Genomic DNA, 14,615 nt, shown 5'->3' on the forward strand with positions numbered 1-14,615 from the left:
TCATTGTTACCGAAGATTACTGAAGACGTAGCTAAGGCCAGAGTAGTTACTGAGGAGCAAGTGATTGCTCAAGCACAGTACCTTGACTTAGTATATACTCAGTCAGGTACGTTACACGAAAAGATCCCAGATCCTCCCAAGTCAAATCAAATCGCTGCAGCTCCTTCGGGATCTCATGCCGCTGATGGTATGATTGGTACGGTTAACACTAAAAGCAAGAAGAAATCCTCCAAGACTTCTTCTCCTATTATAACCTTGCCTGATTCCCCGACGGGCGATTCTTCCGCTGAACTCTCCGCCGATATTCATGTTGTAGAGTCATCTACAGCTAAATCAAAAACCGGTGGAAAGAAGAAAGGGAAGAAGAAGAATAAAGCAGATAAAACTCCAAAGGAGAAAACTGAAAAGGCGGAATCCAATGATGAAAAGCGCAAACCTCGTTATCCATGTCTCATTTGTGAAGAGGAACACTTTACAAGAGACTGCCCTCATTGAGCAGAGGTTGCGAAAATCGTCAAAGGTTCCCAAATTCCTGCTGTTTTGAAGGATCCATTTCCAAAACATAGCAAGATGATAGGTTCTTCCTCGAGTGCCAATGAAGAACCCATATTGATGATGTCCCATGTAAGGATTGCGACTCGATCACAAGATTATGGTAATAAAAGTCCTATTGATGGTAAAGAAGCAGAATCTTCTCATTCTAATCCATCAACCTCAGCTCCCGGTTCCGATCCGCTACAGATCGAGAAGCCTAACCCAGACTTAGTAATCAAACCGCCCGCCAAGGGTATACTACGAAGGTCTGCTTTCAATCCACATGCGAGAGCGACCTAGAATTATAACATTGTTGAGGACTTAGCTGTTTCACCCTCAGCAATGTCGGCTTTGGAAGTGCTGCAATCATGCCCAGCACAGCGTAAATTACTTTTGTCGGCTATAGGAGTTGTTGATGTTTAGGACCCGAACCTAATAATCTTTGATCTAGAAAATAGTACACCGCGTTTGCCTCATCAAATGGCTTTCCAGATCCTAGTGATAGTAAAAAACAGGCCTATTCATCGGACTGTAATTGATGAGGGAGCTTCAACGCGTATTATGTCGATACAATGTTGTAGATCGCTTGGTTCTCCTTCACTAAATCAATCCCCGACAATTCTTAAGGCCTTTGATGGCCGTGGGTTTCATCCTTTTGGCATTCTATAGGATTTGCCTATAGGGGTTGAAGGAAAAACCGTTAGTCTAGATGTGGAGGTGGTTGATGCCCCTCTAGACTACAACCTTCTCTTGGGTCGAAGTTGGTCTTACGCTATGACAGCGGTCGTTTCAACGGTCTTCCGAGTAATAAATTTCCCACATAATGGAAACATCGTAACAATAGACCAGCTGGCTTACTTTTCATCCGACCCAGCCTCTTCAGAGAGTATTCAGCATGTCGGTAAAACGACAATCCCATATAAGGATGTTGGAGTAGGATTAGTTAAAGATGTCGGTTTACTGGGAACTTTTCCTTTTCCTCCACTCAACGCATCATCTTCATTTGCAACCATTCATATGATTACATCAGACACTATTTATTATGACGATCCTTGGATCGTTCCTTCTGAATCTAAAATAGACTCATTTGGTAATTTTATGCCTTTGAGTCCATATGAAATTGCCTATGAAGCCATGCAGTCTTTTACCGACTCGTGTTCAACCAAAATCGACCTAATGAATGTGGTCCGTGAGGAATCACTTTTCACATCAACCTCGTAGTTAATAGCGTTTCCCGAATTTGTTTCATCTGACGAGCAACTTTGTGAAGTCATATGTATAGATGATTTACCATGGGACGATCTCCATCATAGATCTTCGTTTTTACCTGAGGATGATCGTTTTGAAAATGATTTCTCATCAATTTTTACAGCTGAATATGTCAAGGAAGCTCAGAATCCCATGAAACATCCTGATTCAGAGCTGAATTTGGGAAATATTTCTCAAACTATTCCTATCGACATTTCGGTTAAGCCTGGAATTATTGATAACATTCATATAGGTGCCTCGTGTACAGATGACGAAATTCAGACATACAAGGCCCTATTTCAAGAATTCCGCGACGTGTTTGCCTGGTCCTATGAGGAAATGCCAGGAATTGATCCCGCGATTATTGTTCATGAGATCAAGACTTACCCGGACGCTAAACCCGTCCGGCAACGTTTGCGTCAGATTCACCCACGAAAAGCTGCTGCAATTAAAGCAGAAGTTGAAAAACTATTGAAAGCAGGTTTCATTTATCCGATCCCGTTAACGGATTGGGTATCGAATATTGTTCCGGTTAACAAAAAATAGGGAACAATAAGAATATGCATCAATTATAGGGACATTAATCGAGCTTGTCCAAAGGACAACTACCCAACTCCCTATATCGATCAAATAATTGATGATTGTGCCGGCAGCAAAATATTTTCCTTTATGGTCGGTTTTTCCGGATACAATCAAATCAATATTCTACCTGCTGATCAACCGAAAACGGCTTTCATTTGTCCATGGGGGACATTTTCTTATTGCAAATTGCCTTTTGGGCTAAAGAATGCCAGAGCAACTTTTCAAAGGGCGATGTCTTATGCATTTCATGACTTCAAACACATTGTGCAACCGTATCTCGATGATTTGCCTGCTCATTCATTACATCGAGCTGATAACCTTGTCCATTTACGAGCAATCTTCATGAGGTGTAGGCATTATCGTATACGGTTGAACCCACACAAATGTGTCTTCTGTATAGAAACGGGTCGATTACTGGGATTTGTAGTTTCGAAAGCCGGCATTCGCGTCGATCCCTCGAAGGTAGAAGCTATCATCAAATTGCCTCCTCCTTTGAGTCTTCGCCAACTCCAAAGTTTGCAGGGGAAAGCAAACTTTTTACGACGATTCATTCCTAACTACGCCGAGGTTACAAAGGGTTTTACACGGTTTTTGAAACAGAACGCTCATTTCTCTTGGGATGAGATAGCTCAGAAATCTTTTGATGCACTCAAACACGCGTTGACCCATGCACCGTTGTTGCATCCTCCCAACTACAACCATGATTACTTTTCGTATCTCGCCACCTCCTATTCCACCATTGGAATGGTCTTAGTTCAGGAAGATGAATTCGGAATGGAACATGTGATATATTACCTTAGTCGAACGTTAAATCCAACTGAGCTAAAATACTCACATGCGGAGAAATTGGCATTGACAGCCGTTCAAGCTGTCCAACGTTTTCGTCACTACATTTTACTTCGTAAAACTACAATCATTTCGGATTGCAACCCTATGATCTACATTTTGACCAAACAATTGCTAGGGAGCAAGTACTCTAAATGGATTGTTATCCTGCAGGAGTTCGACTTGGAGTTTGATAAATCTAAGTCTAATAAATCTTTAGTTTTTGCAGAGTTAATGTGTGACTTCCCGCGTGCTGACACGGAAACTGTGGCAGAGGAGCCCATTGCGGACGAATCTTTGTTTCTAATCAGCACTTTAGATCCGTGGTATGGGGATATCATCGTCTATCTCCAAACCCAATCCTTTCGGTCCGAAGCTTCAAAGTCGGAACGTCAGAAAATTCGATTCCAGTCCCAACAATACAAAATTATTGGAGATACTCTTTATCGCCATGGGGCGGACTCTATTTTTCGACGTTGCTTAACTCACGAAGAGGCTGAAAGGGTTCTAAATGACTGTCACTATGGAGCGTGTGGCGGTCATATGTCTGGGTATGCCACAGCCCAAAAGATATTGCGCGCTGGTTACTTCTGGCCGTCCTTGTTTAAAGATTGTATTATTGCGGTCCGAAAATGCCACAACTGTCAAGTGTTTGATCGAAAGATGCACACTCCACCTGCTCCTCTCCACCCTATAATTTTCGTTGGTCCTTTTGCCAAATGGGGTATCGATTTTATTACATGTAACCCTCACTCGGCCGGGGGGCATGCGTATATCATCCTTGCGGTAGATTATTTTACTAAGTGGGCCGAGGCGATGCCTACATTCGAGGCAGACGGCAAGACAACTGCAATTTTCGTATTCAATCATATAATTGCTAGGTTTGGTGTCCCACAAGCGATAATCACTGACCATGGGCGCCATTTTCGAAACGTTATGATGACAGAACTTACAGGCCAGCTTGGTTTGCGTCACGATAGTTCAACTCCTTATTATCCACAAGCAAATGGTCTGGTTGAGTCCATCAACAAAGTTTTATTTATCATGATCCGACGAATCATTGGTATTCATCGGTCGAATTGGCACAACATGTTATTTTCAGCGCTCTGGGCGTACCGAACCTCAGTGAAAACATCAACAGGGTTCACTCCTTTCCAACTAGTTTATGGTTTGGAAGCTGTGCTACCCATTGAATGCGAAATCATGTCACTGCAAATGGCCATCGAGTTACTTCCAGCTACTTCCGAAGAGGAAAAGCATTTATTATACTTAGCTCAATTAGATGAGAATTGACGTGATGCTGCATTGGCGATCGAGACTCACGCAAAACGTATGAAAGCTCAGTATTATCGAAATGCGACCCCTAGAAATTTTTCGGAAGGAGACCTAGTGTTATTATATGATCAAGCTAATGATAAATTAGGTGCTGGAAAATTCGTTCCTATGTGGCATGGGCCCTATGTTGTCAAGCGAAAGCTAGAAAAAGGGGCCTATGAGCTGGTAGACTTTGACGGGGACTCTTTGGGTAAACCCAGAAATGGACTTTACCTAAAGAGGTATTATGCTTAAAAGATGGGTATGGAGATTTTTAGTTAGCTTAGTTTTTCTTTCTAGCTGGTGTGTTTGTTAGTTTAGACAGTGTGCTTAGCTTAGAGAGTGTGTTTTTTCGTCGTTATTTCTGTTTATCTTGGTTTTACTCTTGATGATGCAGATGTCGATGCCTCTCCAAACATACATTGGATTTGCTGATGGTGCTTGTCGTAGTACACGGAATATCTCTTCCGCAGCTTGGGTTATCTATTAACCCTCTGACAAGTTAGTTTCTATGCATGGGGTAAGCCTCGTTCAAACAACAAACAACATTGCCGAATACAGTGCAGTGATTGAGTTATTATCTGAATCTATTTCATTTGGGATTCGGAGTTTGATAGTGAGGTTAGATTCTGAACTCGTTGTATTACAACTTAATAGAGTGTATTCCATTAGAAATCCAGTGTTATTAAGGTTATTTTTGAGAGTGTGTCTCTTGGAACATGAGTTTGATTACATTGAATATCAACATATTCCAAGGTCTTTAAATACATTAGCAGATGCAATTACTTCTCGAATGTTAAATAGACATTTGCAATAATCATACATGTAAATTTAAAACCATTCCATAACATGATTTACAAGATAAGCCGGTAATAATGATATATATAGATAGGAGTGTGTCAAAAAAAAAAAAAATACATCGTCTTTGATCATAGGTTGAAAAACACCTTATGATCGGCAAAAATGATAAGTACAAAAAACCAAAATGTCATATGTGTCTACAAAATGACCATCCAATCACTGGTGATGATCTCTATATGACACCATTGCATGGGCCACCCTACACAAGAACCTCCTAAAAGGTCCTGGGACCCCGACTACAGAGCGCTGAAGCCTGATTGGAATATCATCTATGGTAGTCTTCGGTATATCTTTTGTAAGACGCTCTAGGTCACTTTCCAACTCAGCCAAAGTCTCTGTGGCCTCGTCCTGTGGGGCTGGTGCCGCTGCAACTGGTAGTCTCCTCTCATAAGGCTGGAGATTGGCTGGACGTCGTGGGCCTACATCTGCATTTTGAAAATTATTACTATCAGTTTTGAGACGATATAAAACAAACAAAAAATAGTAGATAGTTTAAAAAAATTGTGAAAAATGAAGTTACCTGTATCATCCCATTGTTCTCCCGGTGGAAGAACCATGTCTGGATCTCCACGAAAATCAACTCCGGCATAAGGAAAATCCTGTATAGAAAAGACCTAGTCTTCTAACCAGCGAAAGTACTTCGGAGTAAATCAGACAACCTCCGTCCCCTCATCAGGATGACGGGCCATAGCCGCAACCCATCGCATCAATTTGGGCTCTCGAGGAAGCCTAGCCTCAACAGTGAGCTGCTGTGGGATCATCATCGGAACCCTCTCTAAGCCAAAACTCACAACTAAAGCCCCATAACCAAAGGTCTTTAGCTCTCTGTTTTTGGCTCTAGTCAGTTGGCCTTTTACATTGGCCAACACAGCATCACACCAGTTGAAAATGGTACCTCGATAGCAATCAATAGCCATCCGCATCTGGGATCCAGTGGCAATGTGTAAAGCGGCAGCCCCGCAAGGTCTGGTAACTGTAAAGGCAATCACCTTAAGTTCAGGACGGGGTATATTTTTGATCTCTATCCCCTTCTCCTGAAACTGAGTGTTACACCACTCTAGTCGGAGACTAGCGATAGACTGGCCACCTGGCCTAGTCCCGAACAGAGTCAAGTGTTCGCCTCTCTTGGGAAAACCAGTGAGAAAGTAGATATCTGTCGGCTCCATCTCAAGTTGGTGCCCTCCAATATAAAAACACTGGTCCTGAACGTTCCATCTTTCTACCAGCCACTCTAGAAAGCTCACTTGGGCCCTCATGCCAGGTATGGCCCAATATTTATAAAGGTCGCATGCCTTCAAAGCATCAATTGAAGGTTGATGATTAATGGTGGCCAAATCAACATCTTCGTGCTGTCTCGCGAGCCAATCGAGCATGGTGAACAATCTACATGCCAAAAAACATCCATTAGATTCCATGAAATCAAAAAAATTTGGTCCATTTTGGAGAATTTTGGGTTTAAAAACTTGTTGCGCAGAGTACGCACCCCGCCTTTAGGAACAGAGCATGGGTACGCAGGGTCCCTGAAGGCAAGGTGCGTACTCCCAACATTTTTCCAATTGCGAAAATGTCGGGGTACGCAGGTCCCTAGTGTGGCACCTGCGTACCCCGAGAGGCAGTCTTTGAAACCCCAAAACCTCCCAAAAATGAAATCTGGGGCCTTAAAAAGAATTCTAAACGGATGAAATTGAAGAGGAGGATGTTGAGAATTACCTGGAAGAGACGGTGTTCGGTTTCGACGGTCGGATTCTCCGCAATGTCCACGGGAAGTTTCTTGCCAAAAGCCCTTTTTCTCTCCTCAACAGTAAAATGGTAAAAATGAATTGGTAAAAGCCCTTTTTATAGGTTTTTTGGGTAAATAAATGGTAAATTTGTTTATTTTTCACCATGAAAAGGTATTTTTCAAAGTATTTTTATCTATCTTCAACAGGTATGAGTAATGTGTTGGTTTTTGTGTAGGATAAAGGATTTTCAGGGAAAATTGTCATTTTTTACAAACATAAACATCAGAGTCATCTTTAAGCCCTTTTCTGACTCTTAAAACATGAAATTATTGCCAAGCGTTTCTTTTACACTCGTTAAAATGGAATTAAAAGACGGTCCTCTTATAGCCCTTTTCTGACCGTAAAAACATGAAAAGATTGCCGGATTTTTTTTGTTTCAAATTCGATATTGGAAATAAAACGACGTGTCCTTGATCGCTTTTTACTTTTCAGATCAGAGACACTAATCATGAAAGTACTCCTTGGTCGTAAATATCAAGCGGTTCTCTCAAGTATTATTTTATACTTTTTCGGGCTTTGGAGACACAAATTTACGAAAAAGGTCAACCCTGGAGTCTTCTTAAGTTTTTCAGACTCTCTAAAATTGAAAAATGCTGAGTTTCTCCTATACTGGACTCGTTAAAATTTCACAGTAAAGGACTTGTTCGATTACAAACAGGAACGAACCACTCCTTCTTAGGGTTTGAATCTAAACTAAGTTGGACTCATCCGAAGGATGAGCTTATAATCAAGAAAATGTTATCCTCCTCAAGCTTGTAAAAAATAAAGAGGTACTTGCCAGAAATGGTGGGGGAAAAGAGAGAAAAATGAGCCTATTTGTTATCCTTTGTCTCGAAAAACCTTATCACCACTCTTGAACACGACACTTTTCATTCAACTGGGTTGGGAAATCCTTTGCCTAACAGTTGATCAAACCACATTGAAAGTCTTCAGCCGGTTTCTGGGTATTAACTTTGGGTCAATTGTCACCAAGCCATCTGTTGTGTCGTTATGTGTTCAAGAGGTCACTGCAAATAAACCATTCATCTGCAAAATATCTATCATCCATCTTGACCATCCCTGAGTCAGTCCTTACAACTACATTTCTTCAACTTGATCTATGATTTCGTGTTGTGGGCTTTCCTACGACGGATCGCTTTCTATCGACATCAGCACATTATCTAGAAAGATGATCTAGGAATCATCAGTACCTTGAAATCTGCATGCCTCAATGGCAGGTTTCTCGCCTTTGACGACAGGTTACATCAATGACCTTCGATCAAGGGATTCTATGACATGTTCGACATCAACACATTCATTCACATCTCATGGATTGTACTGGGTACTTTGAGAACCATTGACATCACTGGTGGTCTCTCTCACACTTGTTAACAGTTTACATCATTGACTGGTAATCAAGTGGTTTCTACCATGTTCAACATCAACTCATTTATTCGCATGGATATAATCGTACTATTTCGGGAAGCAGAAATGAAGACCCTGGATCTAGTTTCTGCCATCCAGGCTGCGAGGAGTTTTTTATTCATTATATAGTAGACTAATCATAAACAGATGGCTGCGTCCATACTGTGTCTACATGTGTCTATGATTATGATGTACTGCGAAATCATTCCTATATCATAGCAGTAGTTAGTTTGTTAGTAAAGTTTTTGATCTGAGTATGGGAATGCCTACCTTAGCGATGATATGATCTCATATATGTATTTTGTGTTGAATATTTGCAGGTTCCGACTGGGCTCTCCACAAGATAATCCTCAAAATGATAAAGTGCTTCACCCTTCTTAGATGATATGAAACCCTAATCTACTACAGACCTCGCACTTTAGGGGGCAATCTGTTACACTCAAATTTGTCACCATGACTATTTGCAGTCAGTATGGCTCCATCAATAACCATACTTTCCTCCTTGGCAAGTCTTATACCTCTGCTCCTCATGTCAAACTCCAAAAAAGAGAGAAAGCCTTTAAAAATCAATATAACTCTGGTTCCGCACTTTCTCTTACTCTTACCTGCGTGTACGCACCTCAAGTACATAATACCTGCGTACTTGTACGCTCTGTCTGTAATGGGGTGGGTGCGTACCCCTATAAAATTCAAAAGGCGCAAGTTTTACTTCAAAAAACTTACTTGCGGTCGATTCTAGAGCATTCTAGAAGATGGTTTGACGTGGATTGAGCGCCTCCAGATGGTTCATGCATCCCAATGAAAGAGGAACTTATCCCATGAAGAGGGGAGCTATCCCTTTGAAAGAGGGGCTTATCCCATTGATGGTGGACCTGTTTAACTTCCTCCAAAGCATTATAAATACAGGCATTGGGCCAGAGGGAGGGGAGGTTGAAAGCTGAACATTCCTAAGGGTAGATGCTGCTGAAATTAGGACTCCCTTATAGAGCTTGAAAGGAGAGCTCCCATTCCTTTCTTAGATTCATTTGGAAGTGGGTGAGCTGATCAAAGTAGAGGAGAACTCTTGCTGGACCCTGGGAGGGACCTGCACAACACCAAGGCACTGGTTGTAATGGTTTCTTTTGTTTCCAATTAATACTATTAAGTTCATTTTTATCAACAAGTTGTTATATATAATTTGTTTCATAAACTCCTTGGTCTTTATGATGAATATGTTTTATTATATGAGTTATTCAGGTGCTATGTAATCGTTTGCTTGTTAGTGTATGCAGGCTTCAAGGAGAAGGAGCTCATCTGGATCAAAGAGGCTTGGCTGCTACAAACAACGTTGGACTAGAGGTAAGCCTTAAACACCTGGTTGCTTTTATTTTAAAAGCATATTTAGGGAAAGATAGTGCTTGATTGTTTTGTTTGTCACTAGAAAAGCCTTGTTTTCTATGGAGGTCGGTTTTGTCCGCAAAATTGACTCTTTCCGCATGACACCTAGCATTATCTCCCCAGAGCAAACAGGCTTCATTGAAGGTCGGCAAATCTTGGACGGGTTGGTGGTCTCCCAAGAAGTAGTGCACTCTCTAAAAGTTAAAAAGGAAGCAGGTATGATGATCAAACTTGACCTTTCAAAAGCTTACGACTGGTTGAATTGGAAGTACCTAAAAGAAGTTTTAAGAGCTTATGGCTTCTGCAATAGATGGATTGAATGGATCTCAACCATGATCTCATCAACCAATTTCTCTATCCTGGTGAATGGAACCCCCTCCCAGCCTTTTAAAGTGTCCAGAGGCCTCCGTCAGGGGGATCCTCTGTCTCCTTTTCTGTTCATCATAGTTGTAGAAGGCTTAGGAAGATACATCAAGAAAGAAGTTAGAGAAAAGAACCTCAAAGGAATCCAAATTTGGGGTAATAACCTTCCTATTACCCATTAGCAATTTGTAGATGACATCATACTTTTCTGTAAGGTGTCCCTCAGAGAAGCTCGAAGAACCAAAGCTATTTTATACCTTTTTATGACAGCTTCTGGTACCCAAATTAACAATGACAAATCATGCACGTATTTCTTCAACAGTGCTGGAAATATCAGGGATTCCGCTCAGGGGAACTCCCAACTAGATATCTTGGAACTCCGTTGGCCCTAAACCCCCTGAGGATGTCTAACTGGCAACAAACCCTTGAGAAAATTGCTAGTAAATTAGCAAACTGGTCTTTCAGAACTCTGAATTTTGCAGGCAGAGCAGTTTTAGTTAAGGTTGTACTCCAATCAATACCAATATATCAACTTTCGGCAATGGCAGCCCCAAAAGGAGCTTGCGCAAAGATGACAGAGATCTTCAAAAAATTTATATGGGGAGGTCAGAAGGATCAAAAGAAATGGTCCTTGGTATCTTGGAAAGATGTAGTGAAAAGCAAGATGGAAGGAGGATTAGGCCTTAGAGATCCCTATGTTTTGAACCAAGCAATGGGTGCTAAACTATGGTGGTAGTGGCTGAATGGAGGAAACGACTTATGGAAAAGAATATGGACAAAAAAATACAATATGCCTACAAAACTAGAGGAAATATTAAGGATAAGGGATACACCGAAAGGGTCGACAATATGGAATCTAGCCAGTCTCAATAAAGAAATGATAGCTAGACATGCTTTCTAGGAAATCAGGGATGACAGCTCAGCAAAATTTTGGGAGGAGGCCTGGCAGCAAAGAGAAAGAATGAATGGATTGCAAGCCCTAATGGATATAGGCCAAAAAGCAGCTGAGAAAGGAATGAAGTTAGTCAGGGACTTCTGGAAGAGGGAAAGCCAAGATGATGTATGGAGAATATGGAAGAGTCCGGATGAATGGATGGATCAAATAGCAGGGGAACAAAAAGAGTTATATCAAAAGGAAATGTAGACAAGGAGAATCCCCATAAGATCTAGACCGAACATTCTGAGATGGGGATACACAATAAAAGGAAATTTCTCAATTAAAGAAGCTTATCATCTTCTAAACACCAGAGAACCAGAGGATATGACAGGTACCTGGAAGCAAATATGGAATAGCAACTGGTGGCCAAAAGTGGCCCATTTCATATGGTTGGTTATCAAAGGCCGTATTCTGACCTGGGACCAACTCCAAAAGAGAGGCATACATGGCCCTCCCAGATGTCCTCTCTGTAAACAAGAAATGGAAACGCAAGAACACCTCCTTAATTCATGCAAAGAAGCTCAGCTACAGTGGGAAGAGGTTAGGAGGCTTTTCGGAAAAACTCATAGAGATCAACAAAGCATTAAAAACACTATTAAAATTTGGGGAGGAGGGCAATTTACGAGTCCGGTGGTAAGACGAGCTTGGAGCCTGGAAGTTGGGATGAATATGTGGATGATCAGGAAATAAATAAATAGAAGAATCTTCCAAAACAAAGAGATGACAAAAGATAAAATCTGGGAAAAAACATTGAGCCATATCCAAGAAACTATACTTGCGGATACATGGAATGGAGAAGATTGGGAAGTGACGCAGGAGGAATAGTAGATTCTAAAGAAACTAAATCTGAATCAAGGGATGGTGGCCCCTCAGTTGTGGAAAGAGCCCAAGACAGGATATAATGGCACCCTGCAGTTCTCCCATCCATCGGCTGGATTTATAAAGCTAAACTTCGACGGTGCCTCTAAAGGCAACCCAGGCCCAGCAGGGATCGGAGGTCTGTTTAGGGACGATCAAGGAAGAACAAAATGGATATATGCAGACAATGGAGGCATTATGAGTAACAATGAGGCAGAACTGATGGCAGTACGCCAAGGTTTAAAGATAGCAATCAGAAATGGATATAATAACCTGGAAGTGGAAGGTGACTCCCTAATGGTTATACAAGTTCTCAAAAAACTAAACAATGGGACCTCATGGGACAAAGTTACGCAGAGCTGGAGGACGGCCAGCTTAATCCAAGAACTGGAAACTATTCTAAGTAGATTTGAATATATGATTATCAAGCATGTTAGAAGAGAGGCTAATAGAGCAGCTGATTTCCTTGCGAACTGGGGATGCCAGGAACAAGGAAGGAAAATGGATAGTATATGGACGATGCATTCAAAAGACTCAGGATTTGAACAACTAAGTATGATTCTCAATCAAGATAATCATGAAGACACGACTCAAAGGTAGTAGAGACAGATGGCTCCCGATCGGGATGAGGAATAGGGTAGGTGAGGGTGGCAGGAGTGATCATCATAAGGGAAGGACATCCGGAAGTGACCACAGGAATGAGGCTGCCCTCCCAACCAAAACAATGAGTAATCGGCCAGCACTCGCTTTAAGAAACCGGAGTGGGGAAGGTGGAATGAGAATGATTAGCAATAGTGGCAACGGTGATGGCAGAGTGAGAAGGGTGGCGAAGAGGCATTATATGAAGGTGGTGGAGGGCAAAGGAAAGGGTAGTGCAGACGAGTCGAAGGAGGAGCTGAACGAGGAACAGTTAGGAGGAGCCATCAAGGAGGTCTGCCTTGTCAGGAGAGGGTAGGAGAAAGGATGGTGTGACTGGGTCATGGAACAGGGCACGGAGGCAGAGGTCGTCAAAGACAAGGGAACATGGGAGGCAGGCCAATAGAAACCCCAGGCAATCAGCGCAGAGGGAGAAGGTCCACCCTGACAGCGGTTCAAGAGGTGGCACAAGCTTACCAGGAAGGAACAGATGAGGATATCCGCCATATCATCCAAAATATGGAATCCAATGTGCTAGAAGAACAGTCGGAATTAGAGAGAGAAGAATGGGCAGAAATGGTTAGTGACCCAGGAAATACGAGGGGAAGGATGACACTGTATAGGCAGTCTCTGCATATTTATTGGGTCCTAAAACACCTCTTGGCAAAGGAATTGAAACAGGTAGCAAAGGAAATGGTGGAAATAGCCAATGGGACGCCAAATTTACAGAGGGAAATGAAAAATTTCCAGGCAATCATGATCAAACAAAACAACAAATTGGAGGAGATGTCTCAGCTACTGTCCAAGATGGTTGGCACGCACTCGACCCAGGAGTAACAAATGGATATCCCCATGGAAATGGACCCGAATACTGGAACCAGAAAGGAATGATTCTCTTGAGGCTCTACTGTGGTTTTTTGATATTCTCTTTTTTACAGTTTTATGCAAATCAATAGTGTAATAGGTAGCTTCAGTTGTATAGTGCATATAGCCAGTATGGAAAGACTTGTCAAATTTTGTTTTTGGAATGCTTATAGCAAACTCAGGTGGCCAAAAAACCTAGCTTCCCTTCGGGGTAGGGTGAGGCCACCAAAACGTTGTATCTGGTCTCCTTGTTTATCATAAATAGAAAAGAATGGTACTACCTTTACTTACAAAGAAAGAGTAGAAAATAGAACCAAAGAATTTTACTAAAGAAAGTAAGGATCTGCACTAGATAAAAGAAATGGAAGAGGAGATGTACCAAATTGAAAAGAATGGAACATGGGAACTTGTACCTTGTCCAAAGGATAAAAATTTCATATGAATCATGTGGGTGTTTGAGAAAAAAATGAATGAGGATGGAGAAGTAATTAGAAACAAAGAAATAATGGTGTGTATGGGATACACTCAAATTAAAGGAATTGACTTTAATGATACCTTCACTCTGGTTGCTAGAATAGAGGCCACAAGGAGTTTTTTAGCATTTTATTGCTAAAAAGGCTTCAAATTCTATCAGATGGATGTGAATTTAGCCTTTCTAAATGGAGATCTTAAAAAATAAATATACATGGAACAACTAGAAGTGTTTGACATGTCAAAAAAAAAAAACCATATGAAATTAAAGAAGGTCGTATACCGATTAAAACAAGCTCCAAGAGCTTGGTATTCTAGAATTGATCAGTACGTCAACAACTAGGGTTAAAGAAATGGGTTGTAGGAAGAAAATTTTACATGAATATGGAAAAATACAATCTACTAATCACACTAGTATATGGGGATAATATGACTTTTGGCAGTAACAATGACAAAATTAGTCACAACTTTTCTCAAGAGATGTTAAAATCATTTGAAATGTTGATGATTGGAGATTTTTCTTTATTTATTGCACTTCAAGTGACTCAAAACAATGTTGG

This window comes from Pinus tabuliformis, chromosome J (assembly GCF_031772625.1).
Source record: "Pinus tabuliformis cultivar Carrire ecotype Pingquan chromosome J, CPIR1, whole genome shotgun sequence".
Classification (NCBI taxonomy): domain Eukaryota; kingdom Viridiplantae; phylum Streptophyta; class Pinopsida; order Pinales; family Pinaceae; genus Pinus; species Pinus tabuliformis.